Raw genomic sequence first — 27,098 nt, forward strand, 5'->3', positions numbered from 1 at the left:
GGATCCTAGCCTGCTGCAGTCTGTGACCTTTTAAAATCCCAGGTATGGTTATCAACTTCAGGCAAAGTTCTTTTGAAGAATAAATCTCAGGTGTAGTTTGTTTAAACAGAATCTTTTTATTGCAGTGCTGTCATTCTTATTACAGGCAGATGAGCGATGCTTTCTGTTAATACTGCAGTTATGAAATTGTTGGGTTTATATTTGTTAGGAAAGGGGCATATTACCAGTTAGATGTGCCTGTGGGCGCATATCCTCCAGTGGGTTGGAGGTGGTCACCTGTTGGAGGCAGAGTTTAGATGGGTCCACTCCCAGTCCCTACCACAGTTATTCACTTAACCATTTCCTGTCTAATGTTAACACAAGACAACTTACATGTTTCCACACTTAGCCTGATTTATTTCTGAAACAATTATTCTTCTGATATGATCAAGGATTATATTTTATTATGATTTATATGTTATTATGATAATTTTACCACTAGACATTCAAACTGCTGAACTTTGGTTGCTTTTCCATCAACTTATTCTGCTGCACTTTCATATGTCTTCCTCAGATCTGCTTTAAATTAGTTTACTGTGCTTAATGCAGTTTCTGTGAAAGTTTTATTTTTTGGTTACAATTCAGGACTTGCTCTGTTTTCTGTAGTTGTGTTTGAGTTTTTTTTCTGTTATTTTGTTGCCATGGGAATTCTAAAATTATATTTTACTTTATTATTTTATTTTATTTGATTATATCGGGTTAATTGCTGTCTCATGCTTGTGTCTGTATTTAGGAACTGTTAAATTCAATTAAACTTAATCTATAATGTTTATATTGTATTTGATTTTAGTGAGTTACTTGCCGTCTTGTCCTTATGTGAATAGCCAGTTGGCTCACAGAGAGGAACCAGAAAGTTAGAACTGGGGAGTCCACCTTTACAAAGAGGTCAGTCATAAGTGGAGTCCTCAGGGATCAGTGCTGCGACCACTCATTTTTGGCAGTTAAGGCCAATGTCAGTGGCCCCTGACTGACTAAATTTGCAGAGAATTGTAAATTAGGATCTGTCATTGAATCCCTCACTGGCACAAATGTTATCCAGGAAGGGCTGATACAGACAAATAAATGGTGTCAGAGCCATTGACTAAAATTAAATGCCAATGAATGTATTAACAGTATCCTTCAGGAAGCCATCCACCCCAGGTAACTATTGTACTACAACACACCCCTATGAGCAGACCCAGTTGTGAGGGACTTGGGGACTCACATAGACAGCAATCTGGTCTTTGATCATCACATGTCTACAGTACTGAGGAAATCATTCTTTTTTGTGCAGCTTATAAACAAAGGTATGGCATCAAGGTTCAAGGAGGTCATTGTTCCTCTGTTTTCAGGATTCATCAGACCTATCGTTGAGGACAGTGCCCCCTTTGGTCTGTACCTAACCAGGCACATCCAACAATTAGAATGTTCTGTGAGGTTCCTCACTAAATGAATACAGGGAGAAAGCAACATGTCCTGTGCAGACTGCCTCAAGGCCCCATCCCTATATTCTGCCTCTTACAGTCTGCTGAAGGGAGCTCTATGCCTGGCATATAAGGCATTGTCAGACCCTGCTCTGCTGGCCTCCTGCATATGTGCAAAGCAAACAACACCAGAATTCCCTATTCTAAAGACTTAAACCTTGTATGTGATTTAAAGAGAGCCTGTTGGATAGACAGATATGTATTCCAGAGACTACCCTTTTTCAGGAACAGGCTCCCCATCCATGTGAAGCAGAGTTCCTTCCTAATATAATTCAAGTCTAACTTGGACAATTGGATGGAGAACAAGAAATACATCCCTGGTTTGGCACCCATGTTTCTAATGGATACAGGCAGTCTGTGAATGGTTAATCTCCCAGGCCCCTGCTTGTAAATGTTTCATCTCCCAAGCTCCTACTTACACTTATCAGGGTACTAGAACTTGCCAGAAATTTGGGATAAATGGCTAGGCTTAAAAAGTCCATTGTGATCATTAGCTTACTATACAGCTATGAACCTTCCTTCCACTTACATGTTGAAAAACTGTTTCATTTAACAGTTATTATATGACATGATATACTACTAAAGAACAGCCACACTTTTGAAATAAAGAACCATCACTACAAGTTCTCTCAACTTTAGTTCCATCCATCCATCCATCCATCCATCCATCCACAACCCCTTTTCACATTTTTGTACATGGGGTCAGAGTATCACTTCAATAGTGGCAATCATACAGAGACAAATTGCACACGGCCAGGTGGGTAACCCTGCAGTGGCTGTTCTTCAATACCACATACTCACACCTATAGCTAATTTAGAGTGTCCAATCCATCTACTGCATGTATTTGGAATGTGGGTGGGAGAACTAAAGTATCTGGAAAAAAATGCACCTAAACACCAAGAGAACCTGCAGACTTTGCACATAGCTCAGCAAAGAATTGAACCGGAGAAACTCTTGCTGTGATGTGACAATGTTATCTGCTGCACCACTGTGCTGCCATTACTCTTAAGTGTAGATGCTGACCTGTTAAACAACATGGATAAAGTAGTTATCTCTTTCTTTTCACTATGGAAAAATACATGCACAGTGCACTGACCTTCCAAGGAGATTTTAAACCCTATATTTAAAATTTCCCTTAACACAGTTCTTTAAATACTGCAAACAATAACAAAGGTGACATTAAGCTAAGGCAACCATAAACTATTAAAACTCTGTAGAGCACAATAAGAGGCAGCCTATTGTAATATATTCATCCATTAATTAGAAACATTTGAAACAATTGTACGAGAGTGATTCTCAGTTCAGCAGTTTCTTATCTGACCAGTTTCAGGGATAGATCACAAAAAGATAATATACATGGCTACAAATTAACAGACTGCCATGGGCATTCGTGTGTAATACTGATAAACCTGAGTTTGTAGTATTGATTTAACAGGCAGCATGGAAATCATAATGCAGAGAGTTTGAAGGGGTGCAGAAAACCTAATTATAGAAGAAGCAGCACCTAAAATCAGATGCAAATTTACACCTTTAAAAATAAAAGTCCTCCTATAGTTTATGAAGAACCAAAACCTGATATAGATATCATGGGAAATGATCTTCAGAAGAGTAATATGAAGAAATTTGTGATTTGATGTGACATGGAAAAGGCAGGTCATAATACATTACTTTAAGGCTGTCAGTTTACTATCCCATATCATGAGTAATATCATACATTTAATAAACTTTTCTCAGCCTCTTAATGTGGCATTTTATATGCAAACATTTCACATGTATATAGAAGTTTGTTTTATATGTCAGATAGAACTGTATTTTATGCAGACTTTAGATCACATTTTGTATATATACTTTTTTTTCAATGCACTCACTTTATCTTTTAATGTAGCCCTATCTGCATTCAGTCTTACAATGTTCTGAATTTTGCTATGAACTCATTGTGTATATAATAATAATAATAATGCATGAAAGACAGTCCTGGGGATTCAATAACTTTCATGTAGGCTTCGCTCTAAGCTTACACAGAGTTTATGAGTTTGCACTATGAGCAGCAGCTCTAATTACGTATGCATGACATGTACTGTGTTTAAATATAAACAGGCACGGTTTTGTGGCCAGCAACAGTATTGCCAGCCCAGAAACTATATAAAGCAACACAAAGACCTGCAGACATGTGCACCTGTGTACCTATGGGAAAACTAAGTCTGCAGGATTGCACAAAAGGCCAGAATGACTACCAGAGTTATTAATAAAGCAATATATATATATATATATATATATATATATATATATATATATATATATATATATATATATATATATACATATATAGTTATAACACATTTCATGAAAGTGTATACAGTGCAGAGTATTGTTGAAACCTGTTCCAGGCATACAGAATAAAAGTTGTGTACATGACCAGTAATGGTACACAGAGTACATTATAAATAAATAGTCAGGGGAAGTGTGTGTATTGAAAAAGGACACACAGATAAACTGTAGGAATGAACATAGGGGAAGTGGACAGGTGAAACATAGTAATGTACAGCAAATGAGAGCATGTCAATAAAGACAGTTGTAGCATGAACACTAATCACATATTGACATGATACAGTATGGACTGCACAGTTATTGTATATTATGTGACTATCACACAAGGTGACATATCAATGGAGAAGATTATTTGGGTTATAAGCATCCTGAGATGAACATTGCAGAGGACATATATCAGGGATGGTATATACAATAGGGGTTAGGTGCATATTATGAAGTGCAAAATGATTTGCCTGAATCTGAATGTAATGTCAGCATAGGTCTCTACCAAGTGGGTCACATGTTAACAGGCTCATAGACAACAGTAGACAGAAGCATGCACAAACGTGGACAATATCAGAATAATAGCACCAGCAATCCCATGTCTTTGACATAACATATGTGAATGTGAGTGATCATAGATGGTGCTGTAAGAACACACTTGCACAACTATTATGAGTCATCATCAATCTCCGAAGGGAATTAGGCACACCTTCCTCAAATTTAACATCTGCTGGAGGTGTTAGGAAGGACGCTTTTACACCTGTATTTGAAATTATGAACAATCCCGGCATGTTGACCATCTGGAATTCTTGTGGACTGTCTGGAATTAAGGGAGACTGTCTGGAAAAGATACTGTCTTTTCCAGAAGGTGTATTGTCCAGAAAAAATAAGATCAATTATCTACAGGATAGCCCTGTTTAGGTGTAACTGTTTCCACCAATATCATACAGCATTCAACTTGCAGTGCTGTGCATTGAACTAGCCAATTGGAGTAAAGCTGGACAACTAAAGGCTGCTGGGTAAACATGCTGACTCCATGTAACTAACTGGCAGTGTTGCTTAACTACAAAAGATGTTGCTTCTGATTTGTAGGTAAGCTATATTCTCTATTTTAATTCTCATTATCAGCGTTGGTAGACTTTGGAAGAAACTGACATACTAAGACTGCAACAGCTTGCTGTCTTTAGGATTTGTTAGACTTATTCATGCCTATAAAATTAAAACATTTGTTTCAAGCTGCATTTTTAATTTGAAGCATTACAGTAGCTTAAGTTGTATCATGATGATAGCAAGCATACATTCATACAAACTCCACATTCAACAATATTTACATAAAGTACATTTTCGTACAAATGTTCTGCTGGGGATCTCGAAGCATGGGAAGACTCATTCAATAGAAGTGTGATGCACCAATACACAATGCAATGTACTTTATGTGTGCTTATACAAGGAGGGTGTTTTTCCATTATTTTCTGATTCACAATTACTAAATTAAAATATGAATGATTTTATCTACAGAAAGGTGACAATGACACAAAATGTGATATAAAAAAAGCTATTCAAGAGTAAAAAATGTCAGTGAATTAAATAAACCAAACAGTATGTCCCATGTGTGTATAATGTAAAGTACAATATAGCTTTAAGTACCCATAATGGTAGTGTGCATGGATGGATGTCATATAGTTAAATCCTATCTTTCAGTTATAACCATGCTAAAAACTGGGGACTTATGCAATCTGATTTACCGAGTATCTGTACTTTGCTCTCAAGTCCAAAATGCTTTGCTACCAATACTGAACTCAGCATTGTGCATTACATAGAAGAGTTTCCAAATAAAATTTTAGCTCTGTGATCTTCTTACCAAAACTGTGATAGAATGTAAAGAAAGACAGCTAATTTTCTAAACTATTGTTCTTCTTTCACTCTAAATCGAATATTTCTGTTACATTGAGCTTACTTATACTTTGTCTACATGAATGTAATTTTTTTCATCTCATAATAGAACTATTGGCATCTGTACCAGGTATTTAAATTAACAGACGCTCGTTTGTCTCGAAATTGTCAGACATCTACATTTTCTGTTAACCTTTTCAACAGTCCAGTGGGACAGATACATTGCTTTTTGCCTTGTACCACTGTATTAGAAATGAAATCAACCACACATAGCACACATTTTAAACATTGAACTGTATTAGTTTGATCACATCAGGTTTTGGTAGCTTCTGTACAAAATGGTCTTACAAAAATAGTATACAATGATCAGTCATTTTGAAGAAAAAGCATGACTGAAAAGAAAATAACAGGACAAGGAGGAGGAGCAGAATTAAGATAGTTTATGGTAACATGGCAAGCTGCTGAATTCCCCCATTGCACCCCAGAAGGACCTATAACAATGAACATAGCATAAAGAACTACTACGCAGAAATCTGGGTTTCCTGAATAGAGTTTAAGTTATAAAACATGAAACAAATGTTCTTAAATATTCTTTTTTTTATCTATGAAATACATTATAAAGTTATATGCACACAATAACCTTGTGGAAACTTTCATGGCTCGCAGTCCTCCTGAGTCCTCAGGTAGTGTCTTGCTTAAATAATAGGTACCTACTTTTTAATGCTACAGCAGTATTTAGCTGTTTATATACTTTCCAGCTTCTTCATTGCCGAGAGAATGAATAAATGTTTTAACTGTTTTATTTTACTTCATAAGAAATATTGCTAGACCTACATTATGAATGACTGTTGTTTTTTCTCTGTCTCTCCCCACTTTGTCTATCTCTCCCTAAAGTACCCTGCTCTCCAACTTGCTGATCCTGCACTAGTCTCTAGAATCTACCCACCTGGTGATAAAGGACCCCTTCCAAATACAAGCGGTCTCATCTTACTGCCTCTATTCTGTATCCTCACACTAAAGGAAACAAGAAAGTATGTGGTGTCCTAAAACCTGTTTGTAAAAGCTTTTAATTGTAATTACTGCTTCTGAAGTTATAGAGCATGCCCCCAACCTAGACAGCCAGCAGCCTTTACTCACTATCTACCCTGTAAACCACCTAACATTTACTTCCATCATTGTAACCCCCCCTTCTTTTACCTTTAATATCTCCTTCCTTAGTCCTAGACTAGCTAGCGCCCACATAGAATTGCCTTGAAACAGACTTTCTCTCCACTAGGTATCACCCTTCTCCTATCCTTCCTATCTCATGCTTATCCCACTGTCTTATACTATCTCTGAATTACATTCCTGAAGACTTTTATTTGCTCTAAACACTAACATACTTTACCCTTGATTTTTACTGACAACACCTACCTATCCTCCTTCACTACACTACCATTGCAGTACTTATCTCTGTACTTACCCTTACCTAACCTACCTTCAGTAGTTAGCGTTCTGCTGATTGTTTTTCTTGAACTGCTCTTTCACTTGTCTCTACCCGCTCCATTCGCCCTGCGGGCTTTTTCCGCTCCCCTACCCTACCCCCAATTCCCACCCACCCACAGTGCTCTTACTCTTATACTATTTAACCACACCCTCTTTCCCTTAGTATCCAATCATTAGCTAACCACTCCCTATTCCTAGTGAACCACCCTCAAGGATCAACTGTATAAGGCTACAACAACTATTCCCTCTTTCTCTAAATACTCACTACCACTTCCCCATAACCCCCTCACCTTTTTCCACACACATTTATTACTCTTTCTTACCTCCTACATTCCACCTTGCAACTAAATCATCCCAATGTCTAAACTCCCTACACCAGCATACTTAAAACTGCTACTTCTAGTCATACTTCTACCCTCTCTTACAGCAGCCTACCCCCTTACCTCCTACGAACACCCATTACATTTACAATTTCACTACTCCTATAAGCAAACTGCTACACCATCAATAATTATCTCCAGTATCCATGCAAACATAACTTCTACAGCCAACTACCTACTAGCAAAATATCATAGAATAGCCCATATTAGGTATATTTATCTAAAAGCTAGGAAGTCTCTAAACCTATTCAGTAAATTCCCAAATCCAAGATATGGAATACAAGTCCACTCATTAAAAGATGGAGATATTCACCCAAACCCAGGCCCAACAAATACTCCTACCATTCAACCCCAAAACCTCAATCCCCCAACAAAACATGCTCTTACCAAATCTCTTAACTCACTCTCTATAGCACACCTCAACATACGTAGTATAAATAACAAAGTTGCACACCTCCATGCTCTCTTAGAAGTACACTCCTTTGACAGTCTATGTTTGACAGAAACATGGTTAAAACCCAAGACTAAAGACAATGAAGTCATACCACACGGATATAATATCATAAGACAAGACCGTATAGCTAGAAAGGGAGGTGGGGTAGCTATCTTGTATAAAGCAGAATTTCAAGTCACTGTATCTGAGTACAAAGTACCTCAAGACACGAATGCTGAAATCCTAATTTCTAAACTTCAGCTCAATACAAGCAAATCCATATTTATCATCTGTATTTATCTTCCTCCTGGCAATAACAACAACACCCTAGAAGATATCCTTTGCTGCCTATCTCAAAACTTCCCCCAAGAAACTATAGTCTTAGGTGACTTTAATATTGATTGGAAGTCTTGCAGCACTGAACACCCTACTAACCATATCAACCTATTTGGTTTCTCTCAAAGCATCACCTCCCCTACTAGAATTAATAAACCCAGTAAGAAAGAAAGTACTTTAGATTGGATACTCATAAACAATCATCTCCATCCATATGAAGTAGGGACCCTCCCAGATGATGTAAGTGATCACTCGCTCACCTATATTATCAGGCATAAGACCAATATACCCTCCACAACCACTTTCAAGACAAGTCGAACCAATAAAAACTTTAACCTTGATCTCTTCCAAAGAGAACTTAGGGCATGTGATTGGTCTGTCACTAAATACCTCCCTCTTAAGGAAGCAGTAAGATACTTTAATTCTAAATTCCTTTCAATTCTTGACCACCATGCACCAACCCGAACTATCAGAATTAGGACTAAACCTGCCCCATGGCTTTCTAGAGAAACCAAGCAAAAAATCATACTTAGAAATAAAGTCTGGGCCAAATGGCGTACCACTAAAAACCCTGTAGATCAACAAAAATTTAGACAGCTGAGAAATAAAACAAAGAAAGCTATACTCACAGACAAAAGGAACTTTTACTTACAACTCCAGCAAACTCACCAAAAGAAGCCACAAAAGTTTTGGGCAGCCATTAACAAACTACTCCACCCTGGTCAATCCATTACACCAACCCCCCCAAAGCTCCGACCATGAGAATCCTAAGCAAACTGCCACTACCTTCAATACCTTTATCACAGAGGCCGTTCAAACACTTGCAAATCAACTATCACCTGATAGCTCAACTCTCACAACCTCTAATACTAGCCCTCTCCCTCCTTTTCTCTTGCAACCGGTACCTACATCACAGATTCTCACCCTAATCCAAAAACTTAAACCATCCACTCCCTCAGCTGATGAACTACCTGCAGAATATCTACAAAAAGCTGCCAAAGCCATAGCCTATCCCATCTCCATCCTGATTAACAGAACCATAAGCAAAGGACAAATCCCAACCATCTGGAAAATCTCCCACATTATCCCCCTACATAAAGGTGAGAACTCTTACGAATTTTCTAACTACCGACCAATAGCCTTACTCTCACCTTTGGCAAAAATTATGGAAAGATGCATCCATAGTCAACTACTTGACCACATAATCCAAAATAACCTACTTTCCAAGTGTCAACATGGCTTTAGACCATTCCACAGTACTACCACTGCCCTCTTATCCTTTACTGACTTCATTAACAAAAACCGCAATAACAACAGGCTTTCCTCTGCCCTATTTATTGATCTTTCAAAAGCATTTGATATGGTTAACCACCAGATACTTATAAATATGCTCAAATACCTTTCAATAGATGCACTAAAATGCATAAAATGGTTCCAATCCTACTTAGAAAATAGACAACAGGCAGTGCTATGGGATAATAATCTATCCACCCACCTCCCCATTACCCTTGGTGTTCCTCAAGGCTCCATACTGGGACCTCTCCTATTTTCACTTTTCATTAATGACCTTCACTTAGTAATTCCTCAGGCTGCTTGTATACAATATGCAGACAATTCCATACTAATATGCTCAGCCACATCTTCATCCGAACTGCAGTCCCTAACCCAAAATGTGTTCAATACAGTAGAACAATGGTTTACACAACATTGCCTCCTTCTGAACCCCAAAAACACTAAACTCTTGCTCTTTACTCCCACGCGTACGTCCTCTCCAATAGAGTTCACAGTCATATCTAATAATGGTACTCTAATATCTTCTGACCCTACTACCAAACTTCTTGGAGTAACAATTGACAACAATCTCAACTTTGATACCCATATCAACAATACAATTAAAACTGTAAATAGAAAACTTGGCTCTCTCTATAGGATCAGACCTTTCCTTACTCCAGCTGCTAGAATAACTATCGCCCACACTCATCTAATGTCTGCATTCCTCTATGCCTCACCTATATATACTAATCTATCAAAAAATAACCTCCACAAAATGGTCACCTCCTACAACAGCATTGCCAAATTTGCTACTGGAAATCCTTTTAGAACTCACCACTGCACTAATCTAAAACAGCTAGGATGGCTTGAGCTACAAAATCAGCTTAAATTTCACCAACTTACCATTGCCCACAAGATCCTTTACCTACCAACCAATACTCCAATACTTTCTACCCTCATTACACCCTATAACAATCTTAATACCTTACGTTCATCAAATAAACTACTTGTCAGTATATGTAAATCCAACAACATGGCCGGTGACTCACTATTCTCGAATACTGCTGGAAAATCCTGGAACCTACTTCCCAGTGAACTTGCATCACTGTCCTCTTCATCACTTTTCAAAAATAAACTGAAACCTTACCTTAGAACACACTGGTTATGCCCCTGTTCTAAACCTGATTAACCTTCCCTTATTTACTGGGCTGTGTTTACCTGCTAATCTCTCAGTACTAACTCCAATCCTCCTTTATAATATATACAACTTTAGACTTGCTATGTTTAACTGACCTATCCTGTTGATATTTTCTTAATTTTATATGTTTATTGAGTTTCTTTATTTACCTGACCTTGTCTTGTTGAGATTTTCTTTGTATATGTGATAAGTTTGTTAGATAGTTATGTAATTGAGCTTCCTCCCTTTGTTAATGTATTGTACTAGCATTTTTTTGTTACTAAATTCTCTTGGAGCTTATCTCCCCGGGCCTCTAATGAAAATAGACATATATCCAGTTAGACTAGCCCGGTCAACAAATGTAAAATAAAATAAATAAATAAAAATAAAATGGCATTACAGTGTTAACTATCTGGGACTCTTTAGATGGGTATACTGTGTATAAACCTTATAGACTGATGGGTTAAAAAGCAAAGAGAGAATGTGTGATAAAAGATTTTGTAGCCAAAATCCTCTGGTAAGGTTTAAGGCAGGAGAATCAGCACAGTGCTTTCAGCTACTGGGGCACATACAGCAATATCACAAATATATGCAGTACCCATTTGGTGCAGTCAGTCTGCACACAGTACTTGCAAAGGTAATGTTAATGACATTTTCTGTATAGTCGCATATTGATTTGAATATACAGCTATTACAGCAGTTATTATGCTAACAAGGTAACATTTGTTAAATTATTTTGCATGAGAAAATTAGTTCAAACTTATATAAAATACCATATGCAAGGATCTATAAGTTGTTAATTGACATCTCTCTCTCCACCCCCACCATATCTGCAACGATAATCTAAACACACAAATCAATGGGTATGGTTACACCAAACTTACTGTTGAGACATATGTCCTATCGTTCAACAAATATTGAAATGTGTTTCTATTAATGTTCCATGTTGAAATACTATCATTGGTGGCCTATTGCTATCAATGTAACCTGCATGCTGTTGTAATGGCCACTGTGGTTCCATATATGCATGTGTTCTGTTTGCTATGCAACTGTTCCAAATCTGGTGTTTTGGGTTAATGGGAATATCTATGCATGTTGTTATAACTAATCCTGGATTGTGTTGACTATTACTAACCCACATATGTTCTAAAACTGCAACACCATAGCACATTTCGGAAGGCTGGTCCTAGCAGACCTACCTCTCCCACCTCATCTGGCCATGGCACTGGGTCCCAGCACATCTGGGACCCACCCCCAGACCTCCTCGTCCGCTGGTCCTGCACCACCTTTGGGTGGAACTGCCTCAGGGGATGGGGCTCGTCCCCCCTGGGAGCGGGCGTGGACAGGATACAATACTGTCACCTGAAGTTAGGTCTGGGGATTGGTATGTAGCGAGCTCCGAAGGGAGTTTGGAAATCTGCTATGCCAGCTTGAGGGCCATGTGGTGCATTAGAGGGTCAGCCTGCCCCTCCTGCTCAGTCCACAGAACAGCCACCTTTGGGGCTGTGAAGGATTCCGTGGTGACTTCCCATGGGTGGGAACCTCAATCCCTCTGTTTTCATTTGAGGGATCATGGGCTTCCGATTTCCAAACACCCCTCCCCATCCAAGGTGTTTACCCCCGACATGTGTCATATACCACCCCTGTATGCTGTCTTGTCTGTCTTCCTACCCAACCTACCTCCCCAAATATACCCACTATCCTTCCCCAACATCCCACTCTTACCTAAAAAAAAAAGGGCAAACTGTTTCCAAAAAAAAAAATTTGCCCGATACATAGCTGTCCATTTGCCACATGTGTCCACTGGACACATGTAACCTGGTCTAATTAGCTTTGCAACACATTATAGTTGTCTTCACCCCTCTCTCAGGGGTTTGAGTGTCCAAATATACCTCCAAATTCAGTATATATGCACAGCTGCTGCTGTAGAAGAAATGGACAGCTATGGACCTTCCCTACACTCATCCTGCATATCACTAGCTACTTTCCCTATTGCCTTTCCCTCTTTGTGACCCCTTTTTCACCACTTTCCTATCACCCCTTTTTTCTTTTCTTTAAAGAAATTAGCACGGGGGTAATGGGAATAAGCACTTTTAAGCAGTAGTAAGTGGGATTAAGCCTGTTTGCGCAGCACTAAGCAATACCTACACAGATTAAGCAGTTTTTAGGCTGTCTAAGTATATTTAACCAGACGTTAGCATTGCTTACCGCAATGCAAACCCTCTTACAAATGCTTAAAAGTGCCTTAATCACTCTGTATGCAAAAGCCCTTGTTCTGCCCAGCAACAAAATAATCAGCCCTTGTAAGACTCGATCCCAGGAGCCTGCACACCATAGCCACAGCAAGTTAACACTAATCCATCTGAGCTGTAGATATGTGTGATGTTTTCTCAAACATATCATGCAGCACAGCCATTCAATAGTAGAGAAAATTATATATATATATATATATATATATATATATATATATATATATATATATATATATACAAGTATAGAGTAATTCTCCTTGTTGGACACCTCCAAGATACAAAGCAAATAATAGGCTGCTATAGTATAGTGGCTGTACAGGGATACATAGGTGCAGACCACAACTTGAAAGCAAGTGTATCTCTATCTGAGCAAGCATGTAGGTTCACAGGTGACTTCATATAGGTTTTTTGTCTTTTGTATTAGATGTAGAAAAAATGTTTTCACCGTCTGTTTTAAAAATATATGATGTATTATGTTTTTAACCACTAGATGGCAGAAGTGTTAATGGAATTCCAATGCTAGGGACTGAGATATAGGTATTTTGTATTGATCGTTTTATAAATCTTTTTATAATTTTTGTATGTGTAATTTAAATATTATGTGTATCGGGTCAAACATATATTGTGTAGAATTCATATAAATAATTAAATAATTGAAAGATTCACATTGTTAGTAATATTTTTATTGATATTTGAATGAAATGAAAAGTTCAGATATCTTATGGAACATGGCTTCATGAATATTTATAGATATGGCAGCAGGTCCTTATGAATATTTAATAGGATGTGTTGAAATGGATTGGATTGGATAATTAATGAGTATATTAAGGTGTAATTAATTTTGGTTAACTATTTTGCATCTGATGAAGTTCCAGTGGGAACAAAAAATGCGGTGAAACAGTTAAAGCATTTTGTGCATGTTCTGTTTGTGCTGTCATTTGGATTATTAAACTTGTGTTGTGTTTTCACCACTCAGTTGGGCTCGGAGGTGATTCTTTGGTGACATTTTTTTGGAGTTCGGCTCTCTTAGAACCTTTTTTTCATTTTTTTTTAAGTTTGACCTCCTGTAAGGCTGACTATGACTAGAAATCAGACATATGCAAACCACCAAGGCCAATTGCAACTATGTCTACACATATGTACGCAGTCTCAAAGTCAGTAACACAAGTCAACCTGTACTGGAGGTAAAGCACACCTCATACACACATGCCATGGATACAGGCAACCTGCATCAGATAGGATAGGCGGGAACAGTGGCACCCTGTCCACAACAGTAGTACAGGGGGATATGCACATCACCCACACTCCTGCCTGCATCAGTGGTGAGCATGGACACAATGCCGACTGATGGCAACAACAGCAATTCTCCATAAGGCATGAGAACATCACAGTTTGCCTTCTACATGAACACAGACATGTGCTCACAGTCCCATCACACACTACAGTCAAACACACTCATGACACCATCCACACACCATCCACATGGTAGATGGCCACTGTCATCCCTCTACACAGAAATGAATGGTGTGTAGTGGATTATGCCATTAAGTGTCCAACATTTGGGGGGACTGGACAGGTCAGGGCCAGGAGTGTAATGCAAGATGTACAAGCCATTTTAGCTTACAGTGTTATGGTATAGTCTGGTTTATTTGCAAGTAATACTCACTGTTGATGTGCATGTGAGCAACTGTATGAGGTCCTCTGACATTTTTTCCTGTTTATGTCTTCCAGGTACAATGTCCCAGGAACACATGCCCACATACACACCCCTGGAAAATGATGCAATAATCCAGTTCCTCATAGTCCATCATGCCATCTTTTTCAGGTGCAGGGCCCAGGATCTGCAGGAGAGGACTGCCCTGTGGAACAAGCTCATCTACAGGGTAAACAACATCTGCCTGCACAACCGCAGTTATAAACAGGTGCGGCATTGCTGCACAGATCTGATCTGCCATGTCCATCAGCATGCCGCTGCAGTTAGGAGGGACCACCTAGCCACAGGTGGGAGTCATGCCATCCAGCTCCCACTGACACATGCTGAGAAGCTCCTCCTCAGCCTTAGGGCATCAGCCAACCAGCCAAGCCAGCAAGCTGAAGACAGCATTGTGGAGGTGGGTGACACCCACATAATAGATGAGGGGTGTGCAGGTAAGGTCCCAGAGCACATTAGTAGACCACTGTTGCTTATCCATTTTCATTTGTAAAGTATCTACATGCATATGTCAGATAAAATAGTCTGTTGCTGCAGTGTAGTAATGACCAGATGTGCATCATCTCTAGTATTGTGGGTTTGTACTGTTGATGTGCTGAAATGCTGCTCCCACTCTGTACCAATGCCACTGGTGTGGCTACTGACAGTATGTCTCTCTCACAACTATTTAGGTCCCTCTGGTATACAACTGGGGCAGCAGCCATTAGCTAGTGAGTATGGAGTTGTTTTGTTCAGGTTTGCCAATACACCGGGCATGTTATGGCCATGCTATTTGCCATGCACACATTTAACACACCTACCCATAATGCATGCTGTACATGTTCACTTATTGTTGCTGTTAACTGCACTGCATCACAGTGGTCACCATGGTGGCATATCTGAAGGGTATGTAAGAGTACTGCAGTATAGCTAACAACCTGTAAGTGCAAGATGCGTGGACAGACATGAACATAATGGTGGGACAAATGGTCTATAGTAGGGACATGTCTGAAATGTTACCCTTATACAGTGGCTACAACAGTGTATACACCACTATTACAATGGCAACTCTTCCTGATCTAAACAACGGCAAATTACAACACCAAATTCCGCACATTTTACAACCTGTAATGTGATCGTAACATGAGCAATGAATGTGTAATATGGAATCCTATGTTAGGACAACAAATATGGGGAATACATACCTTAACAAACACTGGAAGCATATGTGTGCATACACTCCAAATACATACTGTGTAAGCAGTTTGTGAGGTACTGACAGCATGCACTTTTCTTGAGTACACACCTTCCATCAAGTACAGGGCCTCAATATCACACCAAGTAAATGTCTGCTGTTCAAGAAGTATGTCCATAACATTTGTCCACTCACCTGCAACAGAGGCAGCCGTGGCTTGCACATATCTTACAACCATGAAATGGATCCCATATCTGAAAAGTAGCACTCAGGAGTGGGAAATGTAGCCTTACCTAACCATTGCATATACCATGGTAAACAGTGAAGACAGTCATGTATGTGTGTATGAAGTATGGGACAACATTAATGTAGAAAATAAACAGATGTCCATCCAAAACAGATGACAACACATGTTGCAAACTGGTCATGGAGGCTGCCCAGAAACATGCAGCAACACTGAGGGACTTGCAGGAATGTCTAGCAAGTACTGCCTGTGCAGTACCTGTGTCAACAATTGCCTGGAATCTGCATAAGTTTGGCCTATGAGTTAGGGTAATCAGACAGAAGAGTTGTTCCACAGGAAATATCATCCAGGGCTCTCTACAGGTAGCATACGCATAACATCAAGTCTCCCAAAGGCATGTGTTGCGTTGTATAATGGTGTCATGAGACCAAGGCTGAAACCTACAGACAGTATTCATAAAGATACATGTGGTGCACAAGGAACACCTCACTGCACCTCAGGGCCACCATCCCCATTTTTACTTTGCTGGTGCCAGTGTACACCTTTAGGTTTGCTGTTCATTAGCAGGAACTAGGCCGGTAGACAAGAATTTGGAACACTACAAAATGACACTCATGTGTGGCCCATAGTTGTCAAGCATCTGCAATAAGGCTGAGGATGGGGAGGGGTGTATCCTGAAACACAACAGTGAACTGATGCATACATCCAAAGCTTGCTAAGATTGGCTTTATCTGAACACAGTCAAGGTCATGAATTGTGCCGGACATAACCCTGACTACACAGCAGTAGTGAAGCCACTGTGTGACCTCCAATGGCTGTGCACATCAGCTGACCTTGCAATCCAGCAGAGTTGGGGGACATTTGTAGGGTGCAATGACCAAATAATGGCAAGTGAAGATGGGTCATGCTAGTATACCCCTTCCAGGAATAGTGAGTGCTGTAGTTCACTTAAAAGGTGCTGCAACAAACCATTGTGTTAAGGGTGTGCACACTTATGCAACCCACATATTGTATGCATCATTTGTTTGATACTGCATTGGATTGCATAGATCATATGTCACATATCAGGTGTGTGTAATGTTAATATATGCAGTATTGTGGCCCCACTGCATATCATGGAAGAGACTGGCATGTCAACAAGGGTGTGTACACTCCTCATATCCACATTAAGCTTTGAAGGTTGTCAGCGTAATCAGATTTTATTGCTCATACATGCACTGCTGATGATAAGATCTGCAAATCAGAGGTCAGGCATTAACTATTGACATCAGTCCTCATATCATCCCAGGTATGTGTCAGGCAAACACATAGGGGCTGTGAGCAACAGAGCAAACATAACTGCCAAACATATACACATTTAGCAATGGTGGGTACACTCCTAAGGTATGGTGCACAGTACATGCCAGTGTGCTGGGCAGGTCCACAGCAATACTGTGTACATGGGCGCAGTGTGTTCCAGGTGAAGGGGCATCACCTACTAACACAACTCATGCATCACAGAGATGTATAATGTTGGTAAAAAGGATTGAGTATGGCTGCAGTGCATGCTGTTAGTGCCATATGTCATGCATGTTGACTGTTGGGTAATGAGAGGTCTGTGTAATATCTTTTTGCCACCTCACCTGTACGTGTGTGTGTGTGTGTGTGTGTGTGTGTGTGTGTGTGTGTGTGTGTGTGTGTGTGTGTGTGTGTGTGTGTGTGTGTATACAGGTAAACCATAATGTACAGGTCTTACATTACATTTTTTGTTTACCCATCACAGGTGGCAAGGTGGGTCAGGGTCTCTCCTGCAGGCAAACTGATGTTATGTCCATCCAGACTTTGACAATGATGATAGGCATGGTGAGGCACAGGCAGGGTTGTCAGAGGCTGAAGCTTGCCATTGGTTGACATCCCATTTTTATCCACCCCATCCATGCACACAGTCACAATGCCCATACATACCCCATCACCAGTGGCCATAGATGAGGGACAGTTGGTGAGTGGTGGCTTGGGACAGGACAGTGTGGGCAAGAGTGTTTGTACATGACAGCCATAGCTGGATGACTGGCGAGGTACCACACAGGCAGATGTACAGGGGTGCTCATAGGAGGGCTGCTGGCCATCATGCCCCTGGCAGAAGTGCCACAGCAGATGTCACCAGATGCGTGTTTCAGGCCATCATGGAGGCACAGGCATGTATGGAACATCACACCAGACAGACTCTGATGCTCCAGAGGGCTACTCATTCTGCTATACTTGACAGCATCCATGATCTTGCAGGTGACCACTGTTATTTTGCAGAGGTCTGGGATAGATGGTTGGTGAGATGGTGGGAATCCTCGACTGTGTGGTGTCTGTGGTAGAGCATGTGGTGGGAGTAGGGGGCGGCCATGTGGATGCAGGTCAGCAACCCCAAAATGTGGAGGTCTACGTGGACGTGCAACAACTCACGGCCGCTCCCATCATGGCAGTACCATCACCAGCACTGCAGAGGGGGTGCTGTCCACACCACAATGCAGCAGGCCATGTGCATGTGGTCCAGGCTGGTCCCAAGATGGACATGGATCCAGTGGACAATTGTCATTATCAGGGGAGAGTACCATATCTGGGCTTCGGCCTGGTAGTGCCCGTGAAACCCCTGGCAGGCACAGTTCCCATGTCTGTGGCCAGAGACAGTGAACTGTGCACCCTACCATGTACGGTCTGCAGCTGTCCAACAAACCCCTGTATAGGGCAGCTACGTGGCAGACATGTGCATACATACACACACACACTTCACCAACACATTTAGGGCATCTCCATACCTACACAAACCACATCTGCACAGCCCATTTAATAAAGAACCCCCTAATCCACACACATGATGTCAACCAAATGGCTCAGCTTAGGACTTTGGCAAACCTGCAACACACCCTCTGCATATGATGATATCTGTGCCACATCCCTGTCATCTGTACCATCGATGTAGGGACATGCTGATATGATTTTGATGCACAGAGTGAATGAACTAAGGTTTAGCAATTTAATACTGTTTAATGTATTTTCAGCTGGAATAATTAATGCTTACACGTCAGGGTGTGTAGCTGTCCAGCCATGATGCATTATAGCTATTATTAACACTGACTGATTATGGTCTCCATAATGTATTCTGTTTGTAGTCTTGGTGTCTATGTGTCAGCAGGATGTTGGTCTGCTGTCCTGTCCTACAAGGGGTGTAGCACTGTGGTGCCACATTGACTGTGTCATATTCTGGGTACAGCTGAACACAGGTAACAGGTCTGTATAACACTTACTGCATGTGCCACATGGCTGATAGGTTTGAGGGGTGTATATAGGTTAGTGCATGATGGCTGATGTCAACAGCTCGTCTACCATGGACAATTGTAAGTATATAGTGTGGCACACACACACACACACACACACACACACACACACACACACACACACACACACACACACACACACACACACGCTTTGGTGTTGATGCAGTACACAGAGAATACTATTCACATGGATGTACTTAATTTTGCAGTGAACTCATTTTGGCCTAATTAATTCTACCCAGACCAAATTCAGGAAATAATCAGTTCACCAGTTTAATGTTATTGGCGATGGTACTGGCAGGGTATATGTACTCTTCCCCAACTTAGTGCAATCCTGGAATTTGTAAACATAGGTATGGTGGTGTGGGTGGCACAGCCCCCACCTTTAGAGCGTGTGGGGTAGCATAGAACCACACATAGTGTGATTAACAACTACTTAACCTGTTAGCATAAACTGTACAGTATAACAGCACACTAAGACGGGTTACCCACAACAATAACCCAATGTGGGTGGCTGTGGCCACAACAACCACACCCATGTATATATACCAACTCTTGTATTGTTGTACAGCTGTACAGTGGGGAAGAGGACATTTACATATCCACTACTAGTTTTGCTTGATTGTATTTCCACAAGATGATTGCTTTGAAATGTTACCTTTAGCCAGTTAGTTCTTGGACAAATGATCTTTTGGGACATATATTTTCTGCAAACTGAAGTAGATCCCTTCACATACACACACACACTTACTTGGCAACACTGAGAGTAGAACCCCTACCTAGGTACTTATTGATACTAATGTGTTTGGCTTTAATTGCATACACCACAGAGCTTTTAGGGTGAGGTGTGTCCTGAGTTTCCTGTTAAGTGAAGACCATTACTAGGCCTTGTACAGTATGGTAATGGGAGATGTACTGGGTGTTAATGAACAATACATAGTATGACATACTGACAAACACATACAGTCATAGACACATTTGACAGATCTGGGTTTAGCAGTGCTACCTACCTTGTCAGTGAGTCCATTCTGTTGCAGAGTTTTTGCACACAGCACACGCATCATTGGGCTGGATAGTGTACTCAGTTAACTGTATGGTTGATGGTGACAGCAGTTCTCATACAGTAGACTTTTGGACATGTACTGAGGGTACCATGGTGTAAAGACAGTATACCCAGCACCCACACCCCACATTGGATATTGTACTCACTGAAACCTATGCTAATGCTCTGACATACCCACAATCACACATTGACCAGGACTGCAATAGAACCCCTTGTCTATCTAATCAGTGCTACTACAGGGATATGCATTTATTGCACATGCCACATGGATAGTAGGGTGAAGGTTTGTCATGGCTCTCCTAATGTCAGCAACATCACTATTCCTTATAATGTATGGCAAAGTTTATTGTATTTGCAGAATGTGGCCTCATGCTGTCTTCTACAAATATGCACACTTACACACATACACACACTTGCCAGGACTCAACGGGTAATCCACGCCTATCTACCCATTTGTAGAACAGTGTTATGTTGGTACTGCAAGCTCCAGGTAGCCCATGGGGTGAAGAGTGTAACAAGTTACATTTAACATCAATTACAGCAGCAGCCATTTCTAAGTATGGCAATGGGGGGGGTGTAGTGGGTGAGAAGGCCCTCATAGTATTGTCACCTACAAGTTTACAAACACACATACACTGTTATTCTCAGTAATGCACACTGACATTTGTCAGTACTGGGGTCCATAGGTGCAGGTGTTCTTAGGTGTGTAGCAGGCTAATGTCCATGGAAAGACGAGAAGAGTAGGGCATGTTGGTACACTGGTATCATGCCACCTGACATTTGTCATCAACCGATGCCACTTGAGTGATCCCCAGGGTGACAGTTAAATTCCAACATCAAATCATCTGATTTTCTCTTGCAGAGGGCCATTGAGGTGCTCCAATTGACATGTATGCAACTTATATTACATAGCATGGCCAGTGTCTGGGTTAGAGAACTGTACCCAAGCATGTTCTGTTGACTGTGGTAGTCTGGTTGAGATATTCATGGCATGTGGTGCATACAGGGTGGGGTTTTCTAGCTGTGGCATTCATAACACAGCTGGGCAGACATGTCAGTGTCAGTCAACCATAGATTGCCTGTAAGCAGCCAAGATGGATACCAGACATCTGCACATCTGTACAGAGGACAGACAGAAATTAGTTAGCCAACAGGTTCTGCATTAGGATGAAAGTTTTGACAGGCATCTGACACTGATAGGTATGCCATTACTATATGACAACAGCCCTCAATGACATGTTCTAAATGCATAGTAGTCTACAGTTCATATCCACATATCAGATCAATATCCACTAGGAGATACTTAATAACATACAGCTCACACGCCAAGAACACGATAGTCAGTACTTAGAGTCCAGCTTTACATGCAGGAGTGTATAGTTCCAGTACTACAATCTGCAATCAATTCTTACTTGGAAAACACTGTTAAAAGTAGTAATGTAATGATACAATACATGTAAGTGTGACTGCATATAACCTGGGATACTACCCATGTATGAAACACATACAAAGAGAAAATATTGTGTTACTAGCCATGTATACTCTAGTGTCCCATATAGTATACTCACACTCCTTGCTACTATAATGACAGCACATAGAAGCATGTTATGTACATGGAATTAAATACACTTATTAAAGATGTCATTACCCTGCAATTTTATCAGACTGGAATGTGATCACTGGTTAGCAAGGCTGTGCCATGCTTAGCAGCCGTAAGCATTGCTTGAATGTAAATGCTAAGCACATTTGCACACTGGTAAGTGAAGCCTACATAGTGTAAGCACCTTTTCATTTAACCATACCTTAGCACCACTTACCGTCACACAAAGCTGCTTAAAGCTGCTCAAAACTGCCTTAACTACTCTGTATCCAACAGTCCTTGTTCTGCCTAGCAACAAAATAAACAGCCCTTGCAAGTCTTGAACCCAGGACCCTCTAGAATATAGCCACAGCACTTAACCACTAAGCTATCTGAGCTGTACAAATGTCTGTTGCTTGTTCAAATATATCATTCAGTACACATACTGAATATTAGTGAACAACTGCTTTCACTACTACAATTGTTTACTACTTGTTAATGAAAATAGTGTTGAATCAGTCATGTTTTTATATCTAAACATACACATATCAGATAAATATGGTGGGATACATATGAGAAGGTAGATACAACACTCATGTTTACACAATTCAAGGATATATATATATATATATATATATATATATATATATATATATATATATGCATACACATATGTAGATATATGTATACATGTACATACACTCATATATATTTGTATATGCGTATTATATATATATATATATATATATATATATATATATATATATATATATATATATATATATATATATATATATATATATATATATATATATATATATATATATATATATATATATATATATATATATCTATATATATATATATATATATATATACACACACACACACACACACACACACACACATATATATATGTGTGTGTGTGTGTGTGTGTGTGTGTGTGTGTGTATGTGTGTATGTAGAGCATATGCCCATAACATGTATTGGAGTGATACCTCAGCACCATAAGTCACAACCGCTTAGTGCAAGGGAATGTAATGTAAGTATTGCAGTTATAAATTTAGAATGTTGCTACAGTAACAGGGGTTGTGTCAACAGACATGTTGTGTAGGAAGTCATTTCTGATACTGACATGTACGCCATCAGTTACTGACAGACATCATAAAATCATCATAGTGAAGTACCACACCAATCACAGTAATGATCCTGTGGAATACAGCAGAAATATGACCAATAGATGTGGACAGTCTGAAACAATCTGGTCAGTCCAGTGGTATACACAGAACTCCTTAGTGCAAGACATGTGGACCAAGCCTGACAAAGGGGATGTTTACAGCCATGAAAATGGGGATGTCACGCAAATACTGGACTAGATAGGCTCACACAGTTGATGCATTCACACCCTCTGTCTGTCCTAACGCATATTAACCAAATGAGCAGAGGTCCCAAGCCCAAATACTTCCCACTTGTTAGTGACATACATCTTCACAGCATCCCACTGCTTTTTCAGAAATACACAACACATATGGTGGCCAGGCAACAATACATCTGACAAATATCTGGACATAACATCACACTAGGCAAATACACTGTGCTGATTTGCATGTCACAAAGCACCGTGTAAACTACAGCCAGACTGCACAACACTGACCCACATTTCCTATGGGGGAATACATATGTACTTGCAAATATAGCAGACACTACAGGCATGTAATAGGACAAAGTAGCAGGCACCAGTGTGAAAGTGCATACCCACAACCAATCTCAACTTAGTCACAGTCACATTATTGTAAGCCTAATTAATAGTACAGTATACAGACTGTGTGAACAAAACCATCCTCATATTTGCCACTCACACTCTCACCCTACATATACTGGCCCAGTTCACAGTGTAGTCTGCTGCCTGACTATGGTATGAGACATTATCAGTCTGGCCCTACAAACATATATGCTGATAGGGTACCAGAAACTGGAGCAGCATACAACATCATATGGAACAGGACCAAGAACACTGACATCTACCACAGTCTGTACACAGGCCAAGTAACATATTCACAATACACTGCTACACAATACTGACACTCTGTCAACAATCACCATAGGTACACAGACCTCACTACTGTACAGACTACAACAAAATGTCCACGTTTTGTCCTCAAATATAAGGCCTACTATACATAACATATCTGGCAGTCTGATATGTCACTGGCTTGTTATCAGGAATGATGTCAGTAAATAATGATATACTGTACATATGCACCTCTTACTGCATAACATATGGACAAAGGGTGACAGACTTGCGGGCACAGACACAAGGCCAATATTGACATATTGCTGTGATAAACTGAGAAGATTCCTGGTGTAACAGGGTTTGTTGTGACATATCTCTTCTGAGGAATATGAAGTCAATAAGACACATGAATGTCACCATGTACTGACTGCAATCATCAGAGTATGATACTGCATTTCTAAAGATAGGAAATGTGTGAGTAACACACCACATCTAAGACTCAAAACTCTGGCCAGTCTGCAGAAAGCCCTACAGGTGAGTTTTCTCAACCACATGACACTGTCATGCCAGATTTTAAATCATGTAGAACAGTCATATCCACACAAATTATGTTAAACCAACACTACTTCAAAAGTAGAACAGCAATACTTACATTCTGTCCCCATGTCTGGAACATCCCCCTCCTATTTGTTGTCCTGTCTCCACAGTGTAGGTTGTAAGAGGTATTTCCAACTACCCTCTGTAATGCTGTTTGTCAGACACCCACATGAAGTCCTGCTCACAGTAAAGGAAAATGGCTAACATCCACATGAAGTGCTTAGTTATAGGAATATGTTTCCATGCAATTGGCTATAGGAATCATACCACAGCTGTTCCATATACAATTAGCAAGTGGGTGACTCCAATTCAAGGTAGCTTTGAAGGTGAGTGACATCAGCAGCAGTGCTAAAGGAGGGGTAGGGGAAGTGTAGTAAGTTGTAAATGTCCACAAAATGAGGTGTCAACAACGACACACACTCTCTCACAGAAACACACACATTATCACAGTTGGCAGGATCAGGATTAGAACTCCTACCTAACTAGTTTGCTACACTACAGTATTATGCAGTTATTGCAAGCACCACAGAGCTTATAGGGCTGAAACATGGCCAAAGGGTTATTTTAAGGTGACTGGCATCAGCAGGTATGCTTAAGTAGAACAATGGGAGGGGTAGTGAGTGGGAATGGCCTCAAAATCATTCATCTCCACACACACACACATACACACACACACACACATACACACACACACACACACACACACACACACACACACACACACACACACACACACACGCACACACAGACACACACACACACACACTTGCCAGTACTGAGATCCATAGGTTCATTGCTTCACAGGTGTGTAGTAGGTTAATGGGCCTGAAGGCTGTATAAGACTAGCACAAGGGAAAACCTTGGCATCAGGCCACATGGCAATATTCCCCAGTGTGGCTCAGGGCTGTAGTCCCTGTAGTGGTCCCCAGGGTGGGTATTGTAGTCACCATCCACTCATCTGGGTTACTATTGTGGGTAGCCAGTGATGTGCACTGCTTCCCATGTATGTGATCTATATTCTATAACATGGACAGTGTCTGGGTTGTGCACATGTTCCACATGCATGTTCTTTGACATGTGGAAGTGTACTTGAGGTCTCTGGGGCATGTTGTGTTGACAGATTGTTATCTTCTGATGTAGCATTCCTGACCTCATTTGATGAGACCTGGCTATGTAACTGAGGTCATGCTTGCACCTACATTGACACCATGATACCTGTATTTAGTGGAGTTAGTGGCATCTGCCCATACATGGCATGTGTATAAGGCATGGTATTCCCTTTGTGGGTTACGTTTGCTGACTGTACAGCTGTTGCAGGTGTCCAGTGGGGAACATAGCAAAAGGGCCACTGTACACATTTATTTGCCTACTGAGGGGATGGAACAGGGTGCCATGTCCTTTTACTTGCTGGATAACACACACTCAGTTAGGAGATGTAACACATCAAAGTACTTTCTGATGTCAGTGGCACTGTTGTGGTCAACAGGCATGTTGTCCACTGCAATCACACCATGGTTACTATCTTTGAGGCAATATACAGAGCACTACCAATATATTGGTTGATGCCTAGCCAAGTGTGTTTGTCTATGAGACATGGGTGGAGAGTGTTATCTGAGTAATAGAAGGGTTGCCTATATTGTTCCCCAATCCATAATGTCACATGTAGGGCTATGGAGTGTCTGCACCATCCTCTCCAGTGTTTGACATCTGTTGTCCTTGTAAGGTGGACATTGTGACATATACTAGGTCCTCAACATAATAATTTAGCAAAACCCACCCCTCAATGGATCCTGCTATTACACAATCACAACAACCTCCACCCAGGATACTGATGACAGGCAGACACACACTTGACAATACTGAGATTCAAACCCTACCTAGTTATGTGTTGCTACTATAGTGTACCACATTTATCATACTTGCCACAGGGCTTAAAGAATGAATGTTGTCCCAAGGTATTTTTAAGGTGAGGAACATCACCGGCCCTTGTCAATACTGGCATTGGCTGATGTAATGGGTGAAAGATCCCAAAAAATAACTTAACCCCACACACATATTTACATTTGCCAGGGGTGAGGTTTAAACCTCTATCTTGCAATCTTTACAGACCATTATGATTACACATTTACCACATGTACCACTGACCTTACATGGTTTAGGGTTGGCAACATGTACTTCTAAGGTGGATGATATTTGCAGGACTGCTAAAGTCAGGCTTTGAGATGTGTACTGGGGCCAAAATCTTTAAGGTACAGACATACATATTTGCACACACAAACAATTGCCATGGATGAGATTCAAACCCATACCTATGTAGTTACTGTTACTACATTGCTCCACATTTATGGCATGCACCATGGAGCTTAC

The sequence above is a fragment of the Protopterus annectens genome, chromosome 1.part1, assembly GCF_019279795.1.
Source record: "Protopterus annectens isolate FY-2018-M chromosome 1.part1, PAN1.0, whole genome shotgun sequence".
Classification (NCBI taxonomy): Eukaryota; Metazoa; Chordata; order Ceratodontiformes; family Protopteridae; genus Protopterus; species Protopterus annectens.